Below are 12,305 nucleotides of genomic sequence, written 5' to 3' on the forward strand. Positions count from 1 at the left end.
TATTTTTTTTAGAATTTCTTTAAGAATGAATTCTAGAGTTTCATGATGATCTGTTGAAATCTGGCTGGCTGTGAAGCCATGTCTAATCTTATTGGACCAAGGTTTCAACTTATCATCACAAGAGCTTGTTGAGTTCTATCAATCTTGCTGTTGGAGCAATGATCTGCTGAGGCTTGGCTGGCCATTAGCCATGTCTAGTGTTTTGGACCGGAGCTTTCTTTGAAAGCTTGGCTGGCTGTGAAGCCATGTCTAATTCTTGGACCGGAGTCTTAGACTAGCATTGCAATGATTCCTGGAATTCTCATTAAGAATTCTGAAACCTTTATTTTCTTTTTTCATTTAATTTTCGAAAAAGCACAAAAAAATTACAAAATCATAAAAACCAAAAAAATATTTTATGTTTCTTGTTTAAGTCTAGTGTCTTATTTTAAGTTTGGTGTCTTTCATGCATTGTTTATTTGATCGTGGTTCTATTTTCAAGACAATAATACAGAGAACTGAAGATTCAGTACATGCAGCAGAGGAATTATACAGAAAAAGCTGGGCGTTCAAAACGCCCAGTGAAGAAGGAAAACTGGCGTTTAAACGCCAGAATGGATACCATTCTGGGCGTTTAACGCCAGGATGGCACAAGAGGGAATATTCTGTTTTTAATTCAAATTTTTTTCAGGTTTTCAAAATTTTTCAAAATCAAATCTTTTTCAAATCAAATCTTTTCAATCAAACTTTTTTCAAAATCAATTTCTTTCCTTTTTCAAAGATACTTGCTAACAATTGATGATTTGATTGAACATTTCAAGTATGTTGCCTTTTCTGTTGAGAAAGGTTTAATGTTTGAATCATATCTTTTCTTGTTAGCCAAGTCATTATTTTTTTTAAAATCAAATCTTTTTTTTAAATTGTTTTTCAAATCATATCTTTTCAAATCATATCTTTTTAAAACCATAACTTTTCAATCATATCTTTTTAATTTCTTATTTCAAAATCTTTTTCAAAAATCACTTGATTTCTTTTCCACTCTTGGTTTTCGAAAATCAATTAGTGTTTTTCAAAATGTTTTTAAAATCTTTTACTTAATTTTCGAAAATTTCTTCCCCTCTTCTCACATCCTTCTATTTATGGAGTACCACTCCTCCTCAATGCACAATTTGAACGCTATCCGACTAAGTTCGAATTCTTCTCCCTCTTCCTTCTATTTTTTCTGTTCCTCTGACACCTCAAGGAATCTCTATACTGTGACATAGAGGATTCCATATTTTTTTGTTCTCTTCTCTTTCATATGAGCAGGAGCAAAGACAAAGGCATTCTTGTTGAGGCTGATCCTGAACCTGAAAGGACCTTGAAGCGAAAGCTAAGAGAAGCTAAGGCACAACTCTCTGTAGAGGACCTAACAGAAATCTTCAAAGAAGAAGAACCTATGGCAGCCGAAAACAACAACAATGCCAACAATGCAAGGAAGGTGCTGGGTGACTTTACTGCACCTACTCCCGACTTCTATGGGAGAAGCATCTCTATCCCTGCCATTGGAGCAAACAACTTTGAGCTTAAGCCTCAATTAGTTTCTCTAATGCAACAGAATTGCAAGTTCCATGGACTTCCACTGGAAGATCCTCATCAGTTTTTAGCTGAATTCTTGCAAATCTGTGACACTGTCAAGACCAATGGGGTTGACCCTAAGGTCTACAGACTTATGCTATTCCCTTTTGCTGTAAGAGACAGAGCTAGGATATGGTTGGATTTACAACCTAAAGAAAGCCTGAACTCTTGGGAAAAGCTAGTCAATGCCTTCTTGGCAAAGTTCTTTCCACCTCAAAAATTGAGTAAGCTTAGAGTGGAAATCCAAACCTTCAGACAGAAGGAAGGTGAATCCCTCTATGAAGCTTGGGAAAGATACAAACAATTAATCAGAAAGTGTCCCTCTGACATGCTTTCTGAATGGAGCATCATAGGTATTTTCTATGATGGTCTCTCTGAACTATCCAAGATGTCATTGGATAGCTCTGCTGGAGGATCTCTTCATTTGAAGAAGACGCCTGCAGAAGTTCAAGAACTAATTGAAATGATTGCAAATAACCAATTCATGTACACTTCTGAAAGGAATCCTGTGAACAATGGGACAAATCAGAAGAAAGGAGTTCTTGAGATTGATACTCTGAATGCCATATTGGCTCAGAACAAAATATTGACTCAGCAAGTCAATATGATTTCTCAAAGTCTGTCTGGAATGCAAGCTGCACCAGGCAGTACTAAGGATGCTTCATCTGAAGAAGAAGCTTATGATCCTGAGAACCCTTCAATAGAAGAGGTGAATTACCTGGGAGAACCCTATGGAAACACCTATAATTCTTCATGGAGAAATCATCCAAATTTCTCATGGAATGATCAACAGAGACCTCAACAAGGTTTCAATAACAATAATGGTGGAAGAAACAGGTTTAGCAATGGCAAGCCTTTTCCATCATCTTCTCAGCAACAGACAGAGAGTTCTAAGCAGAGCCACTCTGACTTAGCAACCATGGTCTCTGATCTGATCAAAACCACTCAAAGTTTCATGACTGAAACAAGGTCCTCCATTAGAAATTTGGAGGCACAAGTGGGACAGCTGAGCAAGAAAATTACTGAACTCCCTCCCAGTACTCTTCCAAGCAATACAGAAGAAAATCCAAAAGGAGAGTGCAAGGCCATCAACATGGCCGAATTTGGAGAGGAGGAAGAGGTAGTGAATGCCACTGAGGAAGACCTCAATGGACGTCCACTGGCCTCCAATGAGTTCCCTAATGAGGGACCATGGGAATCTGAGGCTCAAAATGAGACCATAGAGATTCCATTGGACTTACTTCTGCCTTTCATGAGCTCTGATGAGTATTCTTCCTCTGAAGAGGATGAGTATGTCACTGAAGAGCAAGTTGCTAAATACCTTAGAGCAATCATGAAGCTAAATGACAAGTTATTCGGTAATGAGACTTGGGAGGATGAACCTCCTTTGCTCACCAAAGAAATGGATGACTTGTCTAGGCAGAAATTACCTCAAAAGAGACAAGATCCTGGAAAATTCTCAATTTCTTGCGCCATAGGCACCATGACCTTCAAGAAGGCCTTGTGTGACCTAGGGTCAAGTGTAAACCTCATGCCTCTCTCTGTAATGGAGAAGCTAGGAATCTTTGAGGTACAAGCTGCAAGAATCTCACTAGAGATGGCAGACAATTCAAAGAAACAAGCTTATGGACTTGTAGAGGATGTTCTGGTAAAGGTTGAAGACCATTACATCCCTGCTGATTTCATAGTCCTTGAGACTGGGAGGAGCATGGATGAATCTATCATCCTTGGCAGACCCTTCCTAGCCACAGCAAAGGCTGTGATTGATGTGGACAGAGGTGAATTGATCATTCAAGTGAATGAAGAATCCTTTGTGTTTAAGGCTCAAGGATATCCCTCTGTCACCATGGAGAGGAAGCATGAAGAGCTTCTCTCAAAACAGAGTCAAACAGAGCCCCCACAGTCAAACTCTAAGTTTGGTGTTGGGAGGCCACAACCAAACTCTAAGTTTGGTGTTGAACCCCCACATTCAAACTCTAAGTTTGGTGTTGGAAGGTTCCAACATTGCTCTGAGTATCTGTGAGGCTCATGAGAGCCCTCTGTCAAGCTACTAACATTAAAGAAGCGCTTGTTGGGAGGCAACCCAATGTTATATTTTATCTATTTTCCTTTGTTATTTTATGTTTTCTGTAGGTTGATGATCATGAGAAGTCACAAAATCAATTGAAAAAGCAAAAACAGAATGAAAAATAGCACACCCTGGAGGAGAACTTACTGGCGTTTAAATGGCAGTAAGGCTAGCAGATGGGCGTTTAACGCCCAGTCTGGCACCATTCTAGGCGTTTAACGCCAAAAAGGGGCACCAGACTGGCGTTAAACGCCAGAAAAGGGCAAGCACTTGGCGTTAAACGCCAGAAATGGCCACCAGCCCGGCGTTTAACGCCAGAATTGGCTCAGAATACATTTTTGCACGCCATTTGGTGCAGGGATGACTTTTTCTTGATACCTCAGGATCTGTGGACCCCACAGGATCCCCACCAACCCCACCACCCTCTTTCTTCTTCACCCATTCACCAATCACCTCAATACCTCTTCCCCAAAAACCCTTCACCTATCAAATCCCATCTTTCTCTTCACCACTCACATCCATCCTTCATAAAACCACACCTACCTCACCATTCAAATTCAAACCACTTTCCCTCCCATACACACCCTCCCATAGCCGAACCCCATCCTTCTCCTCCCCCTATATAAACCCATCTTCACTCCTTCATTTTCACACAACCTAAACACTACTTCTCCCCCTTTGGCCGAAACATAAGCCTCCTCCATCTCCTCCATTTTCTTCTTCTTCTACTCTCTTCTTTCTTCTTTTGCTCGAGGACGAGCAAACATTTTAAGTTTGGTGTGGTAAAAGCATTGTTTTTTGTTTTTCCATAACCATTTATGGCATCCAAGGCCGGAGAAACCTCTAGAAAGAGGAAAGGGAAGGCAAAAGCTTCCACCTCCGAGTTATGGGAGATGGAGAGATTCATCTCAAGGGTGCATCAAGACCACTTCTATAAAGTTGTGGCCTTGAAGAAAGTGATCCCCGAGGTCCCTTTCAAACTCAAAAAGAGTGAATATCCGGAGATCCGACATGAAATTCGAAGAAGAGGTTGGGAAGTTCTTACCAACCCCATTCAACAAGTCGGAATCTTGATGGTTCAAGAGTCTTTGCCAATGCATGGATCACCAAAAACCATGATCAAAGTGTGAACCCAGACCCAAAGAATTGGCTTACAATGGTTCGGGGGAAATGCTTGGATTTTAGTCCGGAAAATGTAAGGTTGGCATTCAACTTGCCCATAATGCAAGGAGATGAACACCCTTACACTAGAAGGGTCAACTTTGATCAAAGGTTGGACCAAGTCCTCACAGTCATTTGTGAAGAGGGCGCCCAATGGAAGAGAGATTCAAGAGGGAAGCCAGTTCAACTAAGAAGGCATGACCTCAAGCCCGTGGCTAGGGGGTGGTTGGAGTTTATCCAACGCTCAATCATTCCCACTAGCAACCGATCCGAAGTTACTCTAGACCGGGCCATCATGATCCACAGCATCATGATTGGAGAAGAAGTAGAAGTTCATGAGGTTATAGCCCAAGAACTCTACAAGGTGGCGGACAAGTCCTCTACCTTGGCAAGGTTAGCCTTTCCTCATCTCATTTGTCACCTCTGTTATTCAGTTGGAATTGACATAGAGGGAGACATCCCCATTGATGAGGACAAGCCCATCACTAAGAAAAGGATGGAGCAAACAAGAGATCCCACTCATCATGAAATCCCTGAGATACCTCAAGGGATGCACTTTCCTCCACAAAACTATTGGGAGCAAATCAACACCTCCCTAGGAGAATTGAGTTCCAACATGGGACAACTAAGGGTGGAGCACCAAGAACATTCCATCCTCCTCCATGAAATTATAGAAGATCAAAGAATCATGAGAGAGGAACAACAAAGGCAAGGAAGAGACATTGAGGAGCTCAAGCACTCCATAAGACCTTCAAGAGGAAGAACAAGCCGCCATCACTAAGGTGGACCCGTTCTTTAATCTCCTTGTTCTTTATTTTTCTGTTTTTCGAAAATTATGCTTTATGTTTATCTATGTTTGTGTCTTATGATCATTAGTGTCTTAGTAACTATGCCTTAAAGTTATGAATGTCCTATGAATCCATCACCTTTCTTAAAATGAAAAATGTTCTTAATTGAAAAAGAGAAGAATTGCATGAATTTCAGATTTTATAACAGATTAATTATTTTGATGTGGTGGCAATACTTTTGTCTTCTGAATGTATGCTTGAACAGTGCATATGTCTTTTGAATTTGTGGTTCATGAATGTTAAAGTTGTTGGCTCTTGAAAGAATGATGAAAAAGGAGACATGTTACTGAGGATCTGAAAAATCATAAAAATGATTCTTGAAGCAAGAAAAAGCAGTGAATTCAAAAAAAAAACGAAAAAAAGAAAGAAAAAGAAAGAAATAAAGTTGTGATCCAAGGCAAAAAGAGTGTGCTTAAGAACCCTGGACACCTCTAATTGGGGACTCTAGCAAAGCTGAGTCACAATCTGAAAAGGTTCACCCAATTATGTGTCTGTGGCATGTATGTATCCGGTGGTAAAACTGGAAGACAGAGTGCTTTGGGCCACGGCCAAGACTCATAAAGTAGCTGTGTTCAAGAATCATCATACTTAACTAGGAGAATCAATAACACTATCTGGATTCTGAGTTCCTAAAGAAGCCAATCATTCTAAATTTCAAAGGATAAAGTGAGATGCCAAAACTATTCAGAGGCAAAAAGCTAAAAGCCCCGCTCATCTAATTAATACTGATCTTCATAGATATTTTTGGAGTTCATTGCATATTCTCTTCTTTTTATCTTATTTGATTTTCAGTTGCTTGGGAACAAGCAACAATTTAAGTTTGGTGTTGTGATGAGCGGATAATTTGTACGCTTTTTGGCATTGTTTTTAGTATGTTTCTAGTAGGATTTAGTTAGTTTTTAGTATATTTTTATTAGTTTTTAGTTAAAATTCACTTTTCTGGACTTTACTATGAGTTTGTGTGCTTTTCTGTGATTTCAGGTATTTTCTGGCTGAAATTGAGGGACCTGAGCAAAAATCTGATTCAGAGACTGAAAAGGACTGCAGATGCTGTTGGATTCTGACCTCCCTGCACTCGAAGTGGATTTTCTGGAGCTACAGAAGCCCAATTAGCACGCTCTCAATTGCTCTCAATGGCGTTGGAAAGTAGACATCCTGGGCTTTCCAGCAATATATGATAGTCCATACTTTGCCCAAGATTTGATGGCCCAAACCGGCGTTCAAAGTCACCTTCAGAATTCCTAGCGTTAAACGCCGGAACTGGCACCAAAGTGGGAGTTAAACGCCCAAACTGGCACAAAAGCTGGCGTTTAACTCCAAAAAGAGTCTCTACACAAAAATGCTTCAATGCTCAGCCCAAGCACACACCAAGTGGGCCCGGAAGTGGAGTTTTATGTCATTTACTCATCTTTGTAATTCTTAAGCTACTAGTTCCCTATAAATAGGACCTTTTACTATTGTATTTTCATCTTTTGATCACTTTAGATCTTAGATCATTTGGGGGCTGGCCTCACGGCCATGCCTAGACCTTGTTCTTATGTATTTTCAACGGTGGAGTTTCTACACACCATAGATTAAGGTGTGGAGCTCTGCTGTACCTCGAGTATTAATGCAATTACTATTGTTTTTCTATTCAATTCAGCTTGTTCTTATTCCAAGATATCACTTGTTCCTCAACTTGATGAATGTGATGATCCGTGACACTCATCATCATTCTCACCTATGAACGTGTGACTAACAACCACCTCTGTTCTACCTTAGATTGGGTGGATATCTCTTGGATTCCTGATACACGACGCATGGTTGCTGCTCGCCTGACAAACGAGCGCTCGCCTGACAACCGAGCCATCCATTCCGTGAGATCAGAGTCTTCGTGGTATAAACCAGAATTAATGGCGACATTCAAGAGAATCCGGAAGGTCTAAACCTTGTCTGTGGTATTCTGAGTAGGATTCAATGATTGAATGACTGTGACGAGCTTCAAACTCGCGATTGTGGAGCGTTAGTGACAGACGCAAAAGAATCACTGGATTCTATTCCGACATGATCGAGAATCGACAGCTGGATAGCCGTGCCGTGACAGGGTGCGTTGAACATTTCCACTGAGAGGACGGGACTGTAGCCATTGACAACGGTGATACCCAACATACAGCTTGCCATGGAAAGGAGTAAGAAGGATTGGATGAAGACAGTAGGAAAGCAGAGAGACGGAAGGGACAAAGCATCTCCATACGCTTATCTGAAATTCTCACCAATGAATTGCATAAGTATCTCTATCTTTATCTTTATGTTTTATTCATCATCTATACCCATTTGAGTCTGCCTGACTGAGATTTACAAGGTGACCATAGCTTGCTTCATACCAACAATCTCTGTGGGATCGACCCTTACTCGTGTAAGGTTTATTACTTGGACGACCCAGTACACTTGTTGGTTAGTTGTGCGAAGTTGTGATAAAGAGTTGAGATTGCAATTGTGCGTACCATGTTGATGGCGCCATTGATGATCACAATTTCGTGCACCATCCATCAAGGAAACATTCGTGCAATCCACACCCTTCATGCACTCATGATTTCTCCTATATAAGTGAACCTTAGTGCACGCTCACTCCTTACATTCAAACCCCCACTCTCTACACTTTTGTTGGCACACTAAACCCTTCATCACACATTGTTTTAACCAACCCACTCTTTATCTATCCGAAGCATCAACCCACCTCAAAACAACAACTCAAGTCATGGCATCATCAAGCTCAAAGAGGCAAAAGAGAAAGGAACCCATGGAGAGTGTTCCCTTTGACGAGAAGAGATTCAAAACTGCTTTTCATGAACGAGAATTCGAGCGGATAAGGGCCAGAAAGATATTGCCAGAGTTAGTCTTCCAAATCAATGCCAATGAACCACCACAGATTTTGAGAAAAATCGAACAGAGAGGGTGGCAATTGCTCACCAGTCCAGAGGGTAAGATCAATGGCAACCTCATCAAAGAGTTTTATGCAAACGTAGTTAGAGAGGAGAAGACCAAAGCCCCAACTTACAAAAGCTATGTGAGAGGAAGGGAGGTCGACTTCAGCCCAAGTGCCATAATAAGAGCTCTTCAATTGAAATTCCCTCATTTTGATGAGGAGAGTTATCAGTCAAGGATAAGTAGAAGCCTTGATAAGGATGAGCTCTCAGAGATAGCGTCAGATATCTGTGTGATAGCAGCTGATTGGGAGAGGTACTCAGATGGGAGACCAAAATTCATAAAAAGGGGAGACCTTCATCCTGAGGCCAAGGGGTGGTTCGAGCTTGTAAGAAGATCCATCATACCGGCTGCTAATAATTCAGAAGTTAACATCAACCGAGCCACTATGGTGCAATGCTTAGTACTAGGTGGGGAAATCAATGTGCATGAGCTTATTACCGAAAGGATTCAAAAGTCGGCTGAGAAAGTTGATTCGGGTGCCAGGCTTTGGTATCCAAGCACAATTCTCCGCTTGTGCAACAAGGCTAAGGTAGTATTTGAGGACAGCAGTCCAGACTGGGTAAACCCAGGGAAGCCGGTCACACGTGAGCGCATGGTCCACACCTCACTTGCTCAACAACTAAGAAGGCCACATATAGGAAGGCACAGAGCCCAGAAGTTCATCAAGAGAAGTATCATCAGGAAGATTACCAACAAGAAGAGCAACACAACCCAGCCAACCTCAATATGAGTCATATCTTACATGCCATTGAGGATTTGGAGATGAAACATATGGAGGGACAAGAGCAAATACTTGCCTTGCAGTCCAAATGGATGAAGCAACAAGAAGAGTGGCAGAAACAACACATGGAGCAGCAACAGGAGCAATATTCACAACTCACTCAAGCCCTACACCAAGTAACAGAGAGGCAAGAGCGTCAAGATAAACGCCTTCAAGAGCTCAACCAGCGGCAATTAGCTCAGATGAAATCATTTAATGAGTTTAGCGTGCTGAATGAAGGAAGGCAGTTGCATAGAGAGGAATTCAGTGTAAACACTCAAGCCAGATTGAGCTATATGTCTGATAATATGCACCATCTATATTATGCCATCCCCACATATGAGGAGGTCCAAAAAGAGTTTGTTGAACGAGAAGAAGGGAAGGTGAAACAGCAGAAGGAAACTCTGAAGAAAAAAATGGAAGATGCTGGCTTCTGGAAGCAACTACTTGGAAAAAGCAAAGGGAGTGGGAGCACAAGCACACAAGAAAAGCACCAAGAGGACAAGCATGGAGGGGAGCATGAGCAACCACATGAGTAAAAGGTGGTGGAGCTCCTTTCTTGTTTTTTTTTTTAGTTTATATTATTAATAAGGAGGATCTTGTATGAAATAGGACATGCCTCCATATTAGCTAGACAACTTTCAATTATGCATTCTGAATTTTATGATTAAAAAGCCAATGCTTGCTAGCCTTTATGTTACTGCATTCGGATCTTTACTTATTGTATGTTTGTCCTTAGAATCAAATGAAGAAGAGAATGTTTATGTTTTAAAAGACCAGAAAGGAGTTCATAATGTGGAAGTGCATTCATGAATCTTTGGGGGTAGTCATAAGTTAGCTAAGTTGGTTCAACCACAAGGTTAGGATGACAACTATCTATCCTGAATGCTTTACTTTTGATATACCCATGAGACTAAGATAACAACAAGATCCTAATAAGAGAAAAGGGAAAGAACAATGGAAGTGAAAAACAAAAGAAAAAGAGTAAGCAATAAAGCTAGGCACCAATGGTTTACCCTAAGACATGTGTCTGTGGTACTCCTGTGTGAGGGATCTACTTGGATGAATAAGCTTTTTGGGGTGCTTCATCACCTGGTAACTTGGGTTAACTAACCCAGGATTATCAGCTGAAAATCCACTATCAAGAGTAACCCTCACCACAGAGCATTTAGTAACCCGAAGAGGTGCTGGACACCAAGGTCTGAAGGAAAGAAAATAAATAAACTATATGCCTGTGGTGTGTATGTATGGGGGAGAGACTTGAGTAAGTAAGTCCTTAGGGGTGCTTCAACACCTAGCACCTTGAACCAACTGGTTCGGGAGTGTTGGCTGAAAGCTTATCCTAAAGAGTTGCCCCCTTACAAAACACTTAGCCTAAATAACACAAATAGCCCTTGAAATAACAATAAAAGGATCAATAAATAAAAATCTCATGGGATATAACAAAGTGAGTATTTTAGGAGATGATAAAGGTCTGAAAGCCAGTAGTGGAATGAACCTAAGTTGCTATGCATGAAACCACCATAAAATCAGTAATATGACTTCCACAAGAATGACTCATTTCTCTGGAGATTCCATTCATCATTCTCTTGTTCCAGTACTTGCTTAGGGACAAGCAAGCTTTAAGTTTGGTGTTGTGATGCCAGGGCATTTTGGCCAGTTTCACTGACCTTTTCTTTACTGTTTTTAGGTAATCTCATGAATTTTCTTAGGAAATAAGTTAGTTTTGGGCAGATATTCACTCAGACCTTGATTCAAGCATAGATTGTGCATTTCACATTGTTTCATGAGGATTTTGCATGATTTTAATGACAAAATTGTATATTGCATTACTCATGACTTGGACTAGAACTTTGATGCACTCTATTGCTTGATTTCAGGACCAAAGGAAGCAAGGAATGGGAGGTAACATGCAAAGTTAAGGAGAAAAGTAATTGCCAAAAAACACTCTCAAAAGCCATCAATGCCCACGTTAAAGAGTCACGTTAACTAAGTTAACGTGAACTCTAACGTGGAGAAGGGAAGTAGAGCCAACGTTAGTGACACTCAACATTGCCACTAACGTTGGCAAGCTCACAAATGGCCACGTTAGAAGCCACGTTAACCTAGTTAACGTGGCCTCTAACGTTAAAGTGGGAAGAGAAGCCAACGTTAGTGACACTCAACATTGTCACTAACGTTGGCCTAAGGTGCAAGAAGCCACGTTAACTCCCACGTTAACTTGGTTAACGTGGGAGCTAACGTAAGAGATGAAGAGTTGTCGACAACGTTAGTGACACTCAACATTGTCACTAACGTTGGAGCAACCACACAACCCCCAAGAGCCACGTTAACTTGGTTAACGTGGAAGCTAACGATGAGGAATGAAGAATGAGCCAACGTTAGTGACACTCAACATTGTCACTAACGTTGGGATGGCTAAAAATGGCCACGTTAGAAGCCACGTTAACCTAGTTAACGTGGACTCTAACGTGAGACCTAGGGGCACACTTGAACGTTAGTGACAATGTTGAGTGTCACTAACGTTCTCGAAGGTTGGCAAAAGCCACGTTAGAAGCCACGTTAACCTAGTTAACGTGAGCTTTAACGTGAAGCAAGAAGGGGCACACTTGAACGTTAGTGACAATGTTGAGTGTCACTAACGTTCTCGAAGGCTAACAAGGCAACGTTAAAAGCCACGTTAACCCAGTTAACGTGGGCTTTAACGTGAGGCAAAGGGGTGCATGGCAACGTTAGTGACAATGTTAAGTGTCACTTGATGTGTGGAAAACGATCCGACACAAAACTCACCGGCAAGTGTACCGGGTCGCATCAAGTAATAATAACTCACATGAGTGAGGTCGATCCCACAGGGATTGAAGGATTGAGCAATTTTAGTTTAGTGGTTGATTTAGTCAAGCAAATC

At 41.1% G+C, this 12,305-nt stretch overlaps 1 non-coding gene across 1 annotated transcript; it reads right to left on the minus strand.

Moving 5' to 3' along the window:
* Positions 1 to 1,822: 1,822 nt before the first annotated feature.
* LOC130983374 (small nucleolar RNA R71) lies at positions 1,823 to 1,930 on the minus strand. The gene has a single exon (XR_009087369.1). It is a non-coding gene; the product is annotated as a small nucleolar RNA R71 (small nucleolar RNA).
* Positions 1,931 to 12,305: the final 10,375 nt, after the last annotated feature.

The sequence above is a fragment of the Arachis stenosperma genome, chromosome 5 (assembly GCF_014773155.1).
Source record: "Arachis stenosperma cultivar V10309 chromosome 5, arast.V10309.gnm1.PFL2, whole genome shotgun sequence".
NCBI lineage: Eukaryota > Viridiplantae > Streptophyta > Magnoliopsida > Fabales > Fabaceae > Arachis > Arachis stenosperma.